At 36.4% G+C, this 13,845-nt stretch overlaps 1 pseudogene; it reads left to right on the top strand.

The window, feature by feature from the left end:
• The first annotated feature begins 312 nt into the window (after positions 1–312).
• Positions 313–10,269, top strand: LOC128864675 (cystathionine gamma-lyase-like; annotated as a pseudogene).
• The last annotated feature ends 3,576 nt before the right edge of the window (positions 10,270–13,845 follow it).

Raw genomic sequence — 13,845 nt, 5'->3', positions numbered from 1 at the left:
AGACTATCGTTAAATAGACTGGAAACTGTGGATAAACAAATAATCGATTTCATGACTCAGAGAAGAGGGCTATCTGTATATACTCTTAATTGTCAGAGCCTACGAGCACATTCCGCAGATTTAACAGACTCTGTCATACGCAAATCGAATATAGCACTTTTGTCCGAAACTTGGTTAAACGATAACGAGGATATTGGTATACCAAATTTCAATTGCGTCATCAAATATAAGCGACTAAATGTTAGAGCTGGCGGTGTGGTAACCTACTACAATCAAGATGATAGCGTAAATATCGTCACACCAAACATGGAAATGACTGCAAGGCAGTCTCAGTCATATTCATCAACAGTCACACCAGTTGGCGATGTTTGCATTGCAGTATGTCAAACGCTGAATGGAAAAACTATTGTCATAGCCGCCATCTATATCTCACCGAACCAAAATCTTGATGATATAATTTATTTCATTCCCCGCTCACTACTGGTTTACAGCCACGCAGGTGCAAATGCACGAGGCGAAGACAAAATTCCATTGATTCTCGGGGGAGATTTCAACGTAAATTTCGGATCCAATGATTCTTTGCCGTTGATTCAATTTCTTCGAGAGACATTCGGGTTGCAGATAAACAATAACCCTAAAGAATCAACAACAAAATCCGGAACTACACTAGATGCAATTTTCACACGTTATCTAGAAAATATTGAATCACGTACATACTATCTGGTGGTTTTCTCAATGTGTGATCTATCCATCGCCATTTTCTGCGTTTGATTTGTCTAAGAATCGGTTCGTCATTCGTTAACCTCCACAGTGCGTCTTTACTGATGGTGTTTGGCCAGAATATTCTGCAGATGATGTGGAGGCATTTGTTGACGAGGGTTTGTAGCCTCTGTGTAATGGTGATAGAGACCAGCCATGTGTCGCTTCCGCAAAACAATACGGAGTTTACACATGAGCCGAATAATCGTAGTTTAGTGCGTCTGGAGATTTACGAACTACCCCATACGGTTCAGTTTAGGCCCTTCCTTTGTTTAGGTAAAATGTCCAACTGAAATGGGTAATAAAGATTTTTCACAAGTAATTCTACAATGGCTCGCGGAATCGATAAATAAAATCTTGATATTTGTACGAAGCAATGCAAGTAATTATAAACTAGCAATCATTAACAGGCAGAGGAATAAAATTAGATTAAAGAAAATCGACGAAGAGGTTAGCCATTTCATTAGCAGAATTCACCAAAAAGTTTTGGATTGGCTTTTATATTGGCTTCCCGGTTCAAATTATAGTTTTTCTATTAAAACTTAACTAGAATGTGATTTTTTTTAGAGTATACAGGCTCAACGATATGAAGTGTTACCAACTTCACGCTGCTTGTATTTGTACAACAGCTTATGACATCAACGTCAAAATTGTTCTAATGGCAGTTCAATATATTGTTTATAAGCCATCAAAAAAACTGAAAATATCGTCAGACAGCATTCCACGCATATTGAAAAATAAGCTCAAGGTCAAGGCTTACAAGTTCCAAAAAGCACACGATCGTTCACCCTAGCAAAAAAAAAAAGTTCGGTGCGAAAGAGCAAAGGAGTTGTTGCGCTTGCACGAACGTAGCAAATTTCCTAACATTGTGTTTTCTGATGAAAAAAAATTTCCTATTGAGCAGTTCATAAACAGTCAAAACGATCGTGTTTACTTGACTGAACGCTCATACGAGAATTTGAGCCTACGTATGGCCACTCGAAGCAATTTCCCATCGGAAGTAATGGTTTGGGCCGCAGTGGCCGCTGATGGACGCTCTCAATCGTTTTTATCGAGCCTGGTGTCATGTTTTAGAAGCTCCTTTAGAGCCGTGGCCACGCAAAGATTTCGGTCGTAGACCATGGACGTTCCAACAGGATTCGGCACCGCCTGATAAAGTTCGTGTGAACCAAGAATGGTTAAAAAATAATGTTCCACACTTCATTTTGTCCACACAATGGCTTTCGAATTCGCCAGCCGCAAATCCGATGGACTATTCCATCTGGTCCATTTTGGGGAGCAAGGTGAGGACTGAAAAATATGTCAGTATGGATGCACTAAAAAAGCGGATATACGAGAATGGGTCAAAATACCTCAAGATCACATTCGTGCAACATGCAACTCATTTTTTGACCGTTTGAAGGCTATAGTCAAGGCATATCGAGCTAAAGTGAATATATGTATGATAAAATTGTAATCGTTTTTGAACAATTTTGTCTTTGAAATCAATAAGAAGTAATTTCACACAAAAATGTTATGGCGTTCTGAATAGCTAACATTCCATATCGTTCACCTTGTAAATTATGAATAAATTACATACCCAAGATGCCCTTTATATATCTCGGCTGTATAAAAAGCACCTACCTATTATGAGTGGTGAGTTGAACGTTCAATTAATTGCTGATATTTTCGGTATCTCCTCGTGCATATCTTTGCTGTCCGGCTTTCTTTTTTGACTAGGCAAGTTTTTTAAATTTTTCTTACTATATAATTACTTGTTGATTCTACTTCCTATACATTTTTGCATTATAATCAAAATGGTTTTATGGTTGCTGAAGTAAACCCTATTTTTTTACTAAATTTCAAGGGTATACTTTAACGGGAAATATTCTGTGATTTTGATGAATCAGTCATAATAAAATATACCAACTTTCAAACCTTGTAACTTTAAAATCTCAGACACATCTGTTTGACATAGGTTTCTCAATTTTTTCAGAGACATTTAAAATAAAATAATTAGTACTGATGTTACCTTTATGTGGAACGGTAACGAAGTTATGATAGGGGCAAAACTCGCTGAAGTGTTTCGTGTGAATAATACACTCAGGCGCAGCGGAACGAGCTGAACATGCTAACCGATACTCTTGGAGCCATATGGGATGTTCTTTGCGCAAGTATGCTCATCCATTCTGTGTGTTCTATTCGTTGTTGTCGAACAGAGAAGTTGCTGCTGCAGCTAATGTTACTATTATATTTTCTACTAAACTGTAATATTTCTGACAGCGAAAAGCTGTTAGCGTAAATCTACCAACTTCAAACATGTCGCACACACATCGCACCGAAAAAAGTTCTGCTTCAAAAACGAATAAAAAAGCAAAACAAAAAAATGTTCATGTAGTATTTAACAATTTTATCAGTTCTGGTCAAACTATGTGCGCCGCACCTACCATACCGTCCTTTGATATATACACAAGGTTGCCCTTCGTAAGGCACGTGGATTTTTGTAACGTGGTTAGGCACGTGGTCTACAATCGTAGACCATTTTAATATTATGCCTAAAAGTGTTATTCATTTGTGTTTCTTAATAATACTTCATAAGTATATTCTGTGATTTAATGTGAGGAATATAAACTAATATTTTCACTAAAATATTTCTGTATCTTCCGTAAACTATTCAATAAAAACATGAATGAATGTGTTTTTTAACATTTATTGCAATTCATAAAAGTTTTTTCTTATAACTATTTTACGATTTACAAACGAGTTTTTATTATTCGTAAAACTTAAAATAAAAATACGTAAAACTCACTTCTTTAAATAAAAAAATAAAAGTTCAGTACAAAACTTATATGCTGTGGTTTCTGAAAACTGCTTATATTTCCTCACTGAGACATTCCGTGCAGCTTTCCCTCATATGATTTTTGCAAGCAAATCTGCCGCATTTAGTGCACAACTTTCGGGATGATTTGTTCATATTGCGAGGGCAAATATGACAACGTCCGACATAGTTACTTGGTGATTGAGTGGGTTGTAGTGCAATGCTTGGGATGCCAAGAAGGTTGTGGGCTCGCTGCCTCATTTCCCTGGGTAGTCGAGGATTCTTTGAAAGAATTTCATCATCGCTTGACCCTTCTAGTTCCGATTCGGTCTCGTGGTCACTCTCTTCAGCAGCATTCTCATTGATATCCGTATCTTCGTCAACCTCCGTCTCGTTTTCTTCATCCATAGCACTTTCTTCACTACTTGATAGTTCGGAGAGCCATCTTTCCCATACTTCAGGATTTTTGCTGCTTTCCAATCGTTGTTTTTTGGAATCAGACATAATATTATCTGAAACTAATTAAATTAGCACACTTTTGTAAAAAAAATATAAGCAAAACTGACCTGAACTTAATTCAAATATTTAATATATCAAGTAATATTGCCTTAAGAAAAAGTAACGTCGTAAGTCACGTGGCCTACATATGTAGACCAGCACTGTTCAGGCCTTGATTTTACAACTGCACGTCAAACTCACACTGAATGTACTAATTGGATAAAGAGATTAATTATAAACAGTTATTAAAAAGCTGGGTAATTTAAGAGACAATTTTAAGGAGTTGCACGACTTTGAAAAGAAGTGGTCTACGATTGTAGACCACGTGCCTAATGAAGGGTTAAATACCCAATTTTATTTTTTAATACCTTTTCACTAAATAAAAAAAATTATAATAACTTCAAGTACTGAAATGAAAATACTGCTATCAATCGTTGCAAGAACACGCTTATAGCCTGAACAGATGGCGGCGTTAATCGGTGCTAACAGCGCAGTTAATTCTGATTAAAACCGTAGTGTGATTGACGGTTGTTACGCCGATAAGTGAACAGCTGATTTGCTTTTTGGATAGTTTTGTCAATATAAGTTGGACCGTAGACGAAAACTACGGGTATAAGCTGCACTGATAATAACTAAATAATTTTTTATATAAAAAATCTTAAATTGCAATTTTTCAAACTGCTCCGAAATAGCAAAACAATTCATATAGTTTCGAATGTGTTAATGCAAACTAACACTGAATCCAGTATTTCTTTTTCTGTTCATTATTTTTCATTCACAATATGCACAATGCCATTTTTGGCCAATGTTGCCATAGAACATTCCCCTTGTATTAGGTCTTTTATCCCAATTAGCGCAAGACGGTGGCAGCCTAGACTATTAGACTGCATTCGAAGCGATGTAATCCGAATCGGAACTGGACTAAACGACATCGGCAAGTTCGCCAGAATAAAACGTCGAGCTTGGAATGACTATTGGACAAAGGCTGGAAGATTCAGGGCTATTAGAGAAGCGAGAGATTTTATACTATATGGAAGAAGTAGGCCGATTCGTCTACCAAAGAGATAGCGTAAAAGGTGGGTTTGAGCATAAAGGGAAGTGTAATAAAAAGAAAAAGAGTTTGTAGTATTCATAGTGTTTTATTTATATACAGTGGGCCACTTTAATATTCGGTTTTCTTTTATGTGATCTTAAATTTGAATTATTTTTAAATGGAATTTAAACAGAGAAATCAATTTTTCATTAGATAGGGGTTCGGCAAGTTTATTTAATACTTAGTTCTAAGTCTATTGTTTCTAATAATAACGCATACGCGTTTTGGTTTGTTGTTAATTATTCTTTGCGTTTAATCTGGCCCAGTTTTCGCCCATTCTTCCTGTAGACTTTCTTTTAGTTCGCTGGTCGCTGTCACACACCTCGCTCCAACGCATCCCACAAGTTTTCTATATCAATGACTTTTACCCAATTATACTTCTGCTCAAATATGCACGAGACTTTATCAATAAAACGGTCCACGGATGACATATGGCAAAAATAAATTTTTTGTTTTTTTGTAGGACTGTTATAAGCTTACAAGGCAAATTTTAGCGTGATATGTTACATAGTTTGTTTTCTGTGCTACTGTAAACAAGTCAAGCTCGAGTGTGTTCTTCGAATTTAACGATGGAAATTCAAGTTGAACAAAGAATTTGTTTGAAATTTTGTTATTCCAACAAAATTTCGGCTTCAGGCGCCTTAAAAATGTTGCAGACAACCTATGGGGACTCTGCTCTATCGCGTGCACGTGTTTTCCAGTGGTACAAATCGTTCAAAGAGGGCAGTACATCGGTTGAAAACTTGCCTCATGAACGTCGTCCAGCAACATCAGTAAACGACGAAAACATCGGAAAAGTAAAGGAAATTGTGCTTGAAAATCGCAAAAATCGCAAAATCGGTTAACACTGAATATTATTTAGACGTTTTAAAGCGTTTGCGCGAGAACATTCGTCTTAAAAGGAAGGAATTGTGGGACAACAAGTCATGGTTCTTGCATCACGATAATGCACCAGCTCACACAACACGTCTTGTTCGCCATTATCTGAACAAAAATAATGTTAATATCGTTCCGCAAGCACCGTATTCGCCTGATATGGCTCCATGTGACTTTTTCCTGTTTCCCAAGCTCAAGCTGCCGCTCCGTGGAAAACATTTTGAGACAATTGAAGTCATAAAAGAGAATTCGAAGAAGGAACTGAAATCCATACCGAAATCGGCCTTCCAGAAATGCTATGATGATTGGAAAAAACGTTGGCATATGTGTATCGCCTCCAATGGTGATTACTTTGAAGGAGATAAAATAAAAATTAAACAATAATTAACCGTTTGTGTTTTATTAAATCAGTCTCGTTCATATTCGAGCAGAAATAACAACCATTCTCGAAGAATTTTATTTTGGTACATTTTAAAACTAGGCTTAAAGACCCTTTTCTCTGCTCCTTGCTTTATTTTCCGCTATATTCAAAAGAAGATATCTTATTTGGAATAGTTTGCCAGTGTTAGTGAATTGCTTATCTAGAAATTTTGTGAAGAAATACAGGTGCAAAACAATTATAAAATACCAAGAAGAAGAAGAGAATATTTCAAGAAAATAAAATACCAAGAAGAAGAAGAGAATATTTCAAGAAATGGAAATCCTTAGTTTGAGCTTTACTCTGTCTGTATACTGCGGCTGTTGAGTTCACAAGTATCAAATGTGGTCGGCGTAGAACGCCATTTGCCAATAATATAAATCTTCCGATAGAGTGATTATCTTTGCGCCATCTTGTATATGATGCTAAAAATTGCCTCTGCGGTTCTTTCTGCAAAATTTAGCGCTGTTTTTGTGCTTATCTTGATTACAAATTTACATTTTATTAGCTTTCGTACTTGAACGTAAGAACCAGCATTGAACTTAATAGTCTCAATCGTCTTGAAAATTCACTACTTATTTTTTATTGTTGTTATATTCTAATGCTTTTAGAAACCCTTCAGAAGCTTCAGAGGGATTAAAATATTTCTTTGACGAATAACTCACAAAATTAAAAGGAGCGTACTAATCCAAAGTAGGCGAAGATTACGCAAGTACTGAAAGAAGCAGCCATTTTACTCCAATTACGGAAAATCTCTTTGCGCACAAGCAGCGCTGCCAGGCATAACAGCTGCCCAAGAGGATTAGCAATAATTATATTTTAAGTAAAGTATTAAAAATTTTCCTGCCACAAATAGCGTCTTTGAGGTAGGAAGGAGTGTAAGCACAAAAAAAAACAAAAGAAAAAAAAAAATAATAAAAAATAAAAAAAAAAAAACAAAAGAAAAAACCAGAAAGCAACTTTAAGTGAAGTGAAGTGATGGGTACGGAAGAAGGGGAAAATACGTGTGTTGCAAAGCACTCACGCGCGCAGAAGGGATGGGAAAATTACAAATATTATTATGGTACTCAATTTTCACAAAGAGAACAAGTTTACTATAAAGAGTACGTAGGCTGCCACGGATCGTAGGCATGTGCCTTCATTTTGACTTATTTCCTATTAAAATACGTAGTAAAATTGCCCCTGAGTGAATTTTAATTTTACTTCACACGCGCATACACCCAACTTAACCTCACCAAGGTTCTCGGGTAAATGTAATCTATTTGATAATTTCATATATCAAACACACTTGCACACAAATTTACTTAAATTAAAATAGATAAAAGACAATTGTTTTTCCGCCGCAGCAACTCTCATCAAAGCTTAAATCATTATGGCGACCAATTTAATTTGTCTGCGCGTGGCTAACAGATAAGAAACGAACAAAGTTTTGCTGCCAAACTCACACATATGCCCATATGCACTGAGCACACATATATGTGTATGTTGGTGTGTATAAGCTTTTGGTACATGTGGCACGAGGAAACCAATGTGGCAAAGACTTTGCGATAACAATGAAAGTAACGGCAAGTAATAAGAACCAAGCCAATAACAAAAAAAAATGATACGGGAAGGAAAAACCAAGCTCAAGGAAGTCGCGAAAGTGTGGTCTTGTTGAAAAAGTTGCAGACAAGAGTGCTCAACGCGTATGTGGCATGTAGTATGCGTGGCAAGAATAATTGTATTTTGTAGTAACTTTGATGTTCGCACATACCAGATGAAGGTAGGCAGGCAGGTGTGCATTGACTTGCAACAAAAAATAGAAAAATATTACTGACATACATACGAACACATATTGAAAAATTAAGCGTCTTGGCAAGCACGCAGATCTGCACACATCACACGCACATCGGGCATATGTGCATAGGTGTACCCTGCAGTAAAATTGTGTGGTCCGAAATTGGCTTACTGCCAGCTAATTTTGCAGCTGAAATACAAGCAGTTTTTTGTTGGTGTTGGTCTGGAGGTAGGATTATGCTCTAATCCTGTGCAGATCCTGCAATTGCTTGTGAGAATGCCCGTGATCATTCTCAGCTTATCCTTATTGAGAGTTATGAGTTTCCTCAGCCTCTTTTTATTGTACCCCGGCAGTAAACTATTCGCCTGGCGTAGCCCAATAATTTCATGCCAGCTAATCTCTCTTAGCCTTAGCTCCTCACTCCGAAGTTTCTGTATGATGGGTGTGCTGTTCTATAGCAAGGAAGGGCTCGTGTCTTATTAATGACGTGGCCTCAGCGTCTCTTACCAATACGTCCGCTACTTCATTTCCTGTTATACCAGAGTGTCCTGTGAACCCAATTAACCGATTGCGATTGTGCTTTCCTAACAAATTCGGTTTCTCGATACACTCAAGAACCAGTGAAGACTTAACTTCAGAGGATGACAGTGCCTTCAGTGCCGCCTGACTGTCGCTCACAATGGCATTCGTACCTTCCGGAGCTTCCTGTCTAAATTCACTACGAAGATACTTGGAAAACTACCCATCATCACAGAACGCTTGGTTGTGGGGCCATATATTACAACGTCTATGCCCTCAAGTGTCTTCAAGTCTCAAGTCTTCAAGTTATCTTTCCCTAACTCCTCCATTTGACATCCCTAACTCCTACATTTTTTTAAATTTTGTTCTCGAGCAAAACGTATTATAGCGGAACATTTTCACTAGAAATGAAATAGAAGAAATTCAAAAGGCAGCCCAAAACTTTCGCTACGAAAGCTATTCACGCACTACCGACCCCTTGCAATGGACGAGTATATTCATTGTGACTCCCATCAGTTTAAGCACGACATTCACCAAACGTAGTCCTGGAGAACAAGAATTGTATAAATACTCTTTAATTAAAAGTCTGTGGGGCTAAGCATGATCTAACCTTTTCATCTAGACTTGGTGCAGCAACTCCTAACTTCTCTATGTTGTCAAGTGCCGACCACGTAGATGTGACGGATGACGTCTATGTAAGAGCAGGACGTTTGCTAAGGCAGGTCATAAGAAGACTCGGATTTCAATGCAATTTCGTAGATTTATTGGTATTGGCCTTTGAATCAGCTTTCTAATAAAACACTTAGCTCGTATGAATAGAAACACCGACAAACCCTTTGATAAAAGTTTCTGATAATGAGACAAAGGCAAACAATGCCGAACGAGGAATGCCGTCTTTGCAGTAGACAATACTTTCTTAAGCTCTTGTTTTCAATAGCCTTAGAACTCGGTGCAGATTTGGTGTGCTATTTCTTAACCAAATATATGAACGGCCACTTTGGGTGGCATAACTACTTATACCGATTATTTACCTAGCCAGTTGAAATTTTTGCAAATACAATGGGAATCTTACTCTCTTCCTTCGGTTGCTATCAGGAAAATTTTGGTTATTAAATGCATGAAAAAACATCAAAAAAGCTCAATTGCAGTAGCAAAGTTTTTAGGAGTGCATTCTTTCGTTGCTAAAGTTTTACATCCGACGTTGTGCTCTCATCAGCAGCATCTGCTCACTCTTTAGAAAGCATACGAATACAGTGGAGTGTTCTAATTTTTCATCAAAGGTAACTTAAGGCATTCGAAAGCTTTACTACAAAACTTAAAACTTGACGGAACTTTCATCGACTATGACTCAGTACCAGAGGAAGAACGAAAGAAACTGGGTAAACTTGATTCAGAAAGTCGCATATTCTGCCGGATTAGAAGATGTTGAGGGTTCAATTAAGGACTTAGAATGTTCTTTGCTGGAGAAGTTACATACGTCCAGCAGCGCTAAAAACGCGCTAAAGAAAAAAACCGCTTTTTGGAAGGGATAACAATAGAAATAAATAAAAAAAAATGTAGTGTATTTTATTATTTTTATTAGTACTTAAACTTTATAAAAAAATTTATTTAACCTTTTTTTTTTTTAATAAGTTTATAAAAAAATCCCGTGACCCAAAGTACAATGAAAAAAAGTTGCTCCGCGGTCTGTATCATTCTCCTTGAAATGTTAACGGATCTATAAAAAATAAAAAAATTCGTGTACAATAAAGTTGTAGTTAGAGTCTGTCGAGCGGGAGTTTTGAATATCGAAAAATTTTGGAATTTACGGCATCTTAAAAAAAAGTATTCATTTTACGTCATAAATGTCACACTTTAGTTATGTTTATAGAATTTTTGAACAAAAATGTAGAGAGAACAAACTATAGAGAAAACACTTTCGAACATTAAAAAAAACCGAATCAAAAAATATTAAAAACTAATTATATGGGTTATCATGCAGGTCATGTCTGAAAAAGTAGTTTCGAGAAAAACGAGTAGGTCCGGAAAGCTGCCTCAAACGAAGAATGGCTACCTGTGCGCATCAAACTCTCGACGGCACTTACATTTTTTACCATAACTTTAAAATCCCCAGACATGTTAGTGGAATATTTTTTTTGGCTAAAGCTCTAATTGGTCATTTTGAAACTGATGCAATTCAAGTCACTTTGAAACTAGTATGACCCCAAGCATCAAATATGAGCTGAGGTACTGCAATGCCTTCTGTGTAGCTTGACTTTTCACTTCTTGTTACTTGCAAGTGCTTACGTACTTGTAACTTCGCTCTTAAAGGTGTAGCAGCAAATGTATAAAGACGCGTTGCACTTCAGAGCATATTACTTCCGCCTCGTTTAATTTCATTATATACTTACTCAGTTTCTTGGCGATCGAAAGGCAAATAGAGAAGACTCTCTCTTGTAACTTTGGAAAAACACAAAAAAAAAAAAATTGAAAATTTTAGTTGCCACATCTGCTATCAGCTTATACACTTCTTACAACTCCCGACGCTGCTGAGCAAATAGTGTTGTTGTTAACTTGTCGTTTTTACCACTCAGCATATCCTGCGTGACATTTAGCCATAATGAAGTGAAGGAAGTACATACATGCATACATTTCTAGGTATCTACTGTTGGACTGTGTGCCAAATTTTTACAAAAAATGTTCAGAAATGCACCCCAATTGAGCCACTTCACCAATCTTCAGAAATTAATTTGTTTTTTATAATTTTAATATTAACTTTAGCAATCTGTTTTATTACTCAAATGACAGATATTGTATTTTAGTGAATGCTTTAAATAAAAAATTAAACACGAAGTCGTTCACTTTTATCTGTAAGCAATTTGCTGTGAATTTTTTTGACTGATGGTCTAAGGCTATTATTATTATTATAGAGTTACACCACCTCGGTAGGGTTCGCAACTACCGGAGATAACATGTGTCCCGGATATCGGTATCAAGGGACAATGCTCTGTTGTTTTGTGTTACGATGTAGTAATGTTGCAAGAGTGTAAAATTTTAATAGATCTGGTTTAGAAAGGACCTTACTATATTACATCTTTTCAGTATAACAGCTTTTTGTATTTGTGCGTGTGTTTTTTCGTTTATATTTATTAATTTTAGGTTTTGTATGAAAGTGTTGTGTAATATTTCTGTTGCTGAAATAATAATTGGTACTATTTTCACTTCATTTTGTTTCCATAAGTTTTTGATTTCTTGTTATTATTATTATTATTATTATTATTATTATTATTATTATTATTATTATTAGGCTACTGCGTACTACAACCAAAAGAGATATAAATCTTACTGAAGTACCCCACATGGCAAGGCTTTTTAAAAATTTTATCACATTCTAGGGTTTATTGTTCCACAATTTGTATAGATGCTCGGCCATACCATCAAGAAGGTATAGCCTTTTTCTGCCTAGTGCAGAACATTCACCAAGCCTTCTGAATTTTCAGTGTCCATTTCACAGAATCGGCAGTGGGTGATCTCCGCGAGAACAATTCGGTTTAAGTGATATCTGAGTCTACAGTGGTTTGTAAAGAACCAATTAAAAGTCTTAAGTCTACTGTGCTGAGCGAAAGTAGCTTATCAGAAATTCCTCTGCCCGGCGTTAGGAATTATTTCGCTTCTCGCTGATCGACAGAATTTCGCCAGTGTTCAATGAATTTCTTCTCCTCCTCTTTTCTTTGAAATTCGTTGATGTGGCCTTTTGTAAGTCCACAGAAAGGTTAAGAACTAATTAGAAGCATCTTTGCCCGTATTTAGCACTACGGTCAGCTATTACATTTCCTTCATCGCTCTCGTATCCAGGAAACGAACCTAATAATGTTGTGTTGAAGTTACCTAACGTTTTGAGAAAGTTCAGGCAGTCATTTACCATTTTTGAGGGGATTACAGTTGAAGAAAGAGCTTTCAAAGCCAGCTGCCTATCTGAAAGTATGTTAATGTGGGTTCCTCTCATTTTCCTACGGAGACATTTCCTCACACATATCTCAATGCCAAGTATTTCTGCCTGGAAAAGTTTTGGGTAAAAACCCATTGGAATAGATTTTTTCTCCCTCCTTTAGTGCCGGTGAGCGAGTAAGTGATATTATTCCGGTAGTTATATTAAGTGGGATATCTATATTTGAGATAATGACTCTATTTTGGAGACAACAGCATGAATTTTGTAAGCCTCTACTATACTAAATCGACCGTCATAGTCTAGTAGGTGTGTGAGTGATTATCATTTGATAATGCCCGATTTTGAAATCCGATGTGAAAACCGAAGAAACACACCACAAATAGGAGAAGGAGCTCAGCCAAAAACACTCAAGAAAAGGTATATGGTAAGAAGCAATTATACTCGTATATGTGTGTGTAAATGACTTCAGTTATTGACCAACATGGAAAACGTTTTCACTAAGATGTTACGGTATGTGAAAAGCGTTACCAAGTAATAATAAACGCATAGTGCAACTTCAAATAAAATCAGAGCATCAAAAAAAAAAACAAAACAAAAAAAAAAAATACTCAAGCAGTAATGTAACAGAGTTCAATTTGTGCGGGGGCCGAGTTCTCTCGAACTCTAATTGCCATTGATTGCCCCGTGAAACAATACTCGGCATTCATAATGCCCTTAGATAAGAAAAGTGATTGAAAGTAAGAGTCGAAACCTGGATCTGTAGACATCTTTCTGATCTGTTTGACAAATACACACGAAATTATTTTCTTTGGGGTCCATTTGATGAAACATTGAAATAAAAAAAAATCTCATAATGCTAAAACATACTCGGCAAAAAATATGACGTAAAAAGTCCAATTTTGTTAAAATTCAAGGAAGGCATTGTACATATTTTACAGATTACACAGTTCTCCACAGTTTTGTTTTTTGTATATGAATGCTATATCCTTGAAAGATTTTCTTTGGAGCAATTAAAAATAATATTTTACACGAGATACGTTTTTGGAAAAAAGAAAAGCTCTATAATGTTGTATCACAGTTTAAAATAATCTCCAAGCAATTTTTGGGAAAGCTGCTGGAATGATAATCTCTGCTCTGTCATCCAGGAGGTATATTTCATGTTTTAGAGTACTCATAAAAA

This window comes from Anastrepha ludens, chromosome 5 (assembly GCF_028408465.1).
Source record: "Anastrepha ludens isolate Willacy chromosome 5, idAnaLude1.1, whole genome shotgun sequence".
NCBI lineage: Eukaryota > Metazoa > Arthropoda > Insecta > Diptera > Tephritidae > Anastrepha > Anastrepha ludens.
Note: the sequence above shows the minus strand (reverse complement) of the source record. Positions and strands in the feature narration are given on the sequence as shown.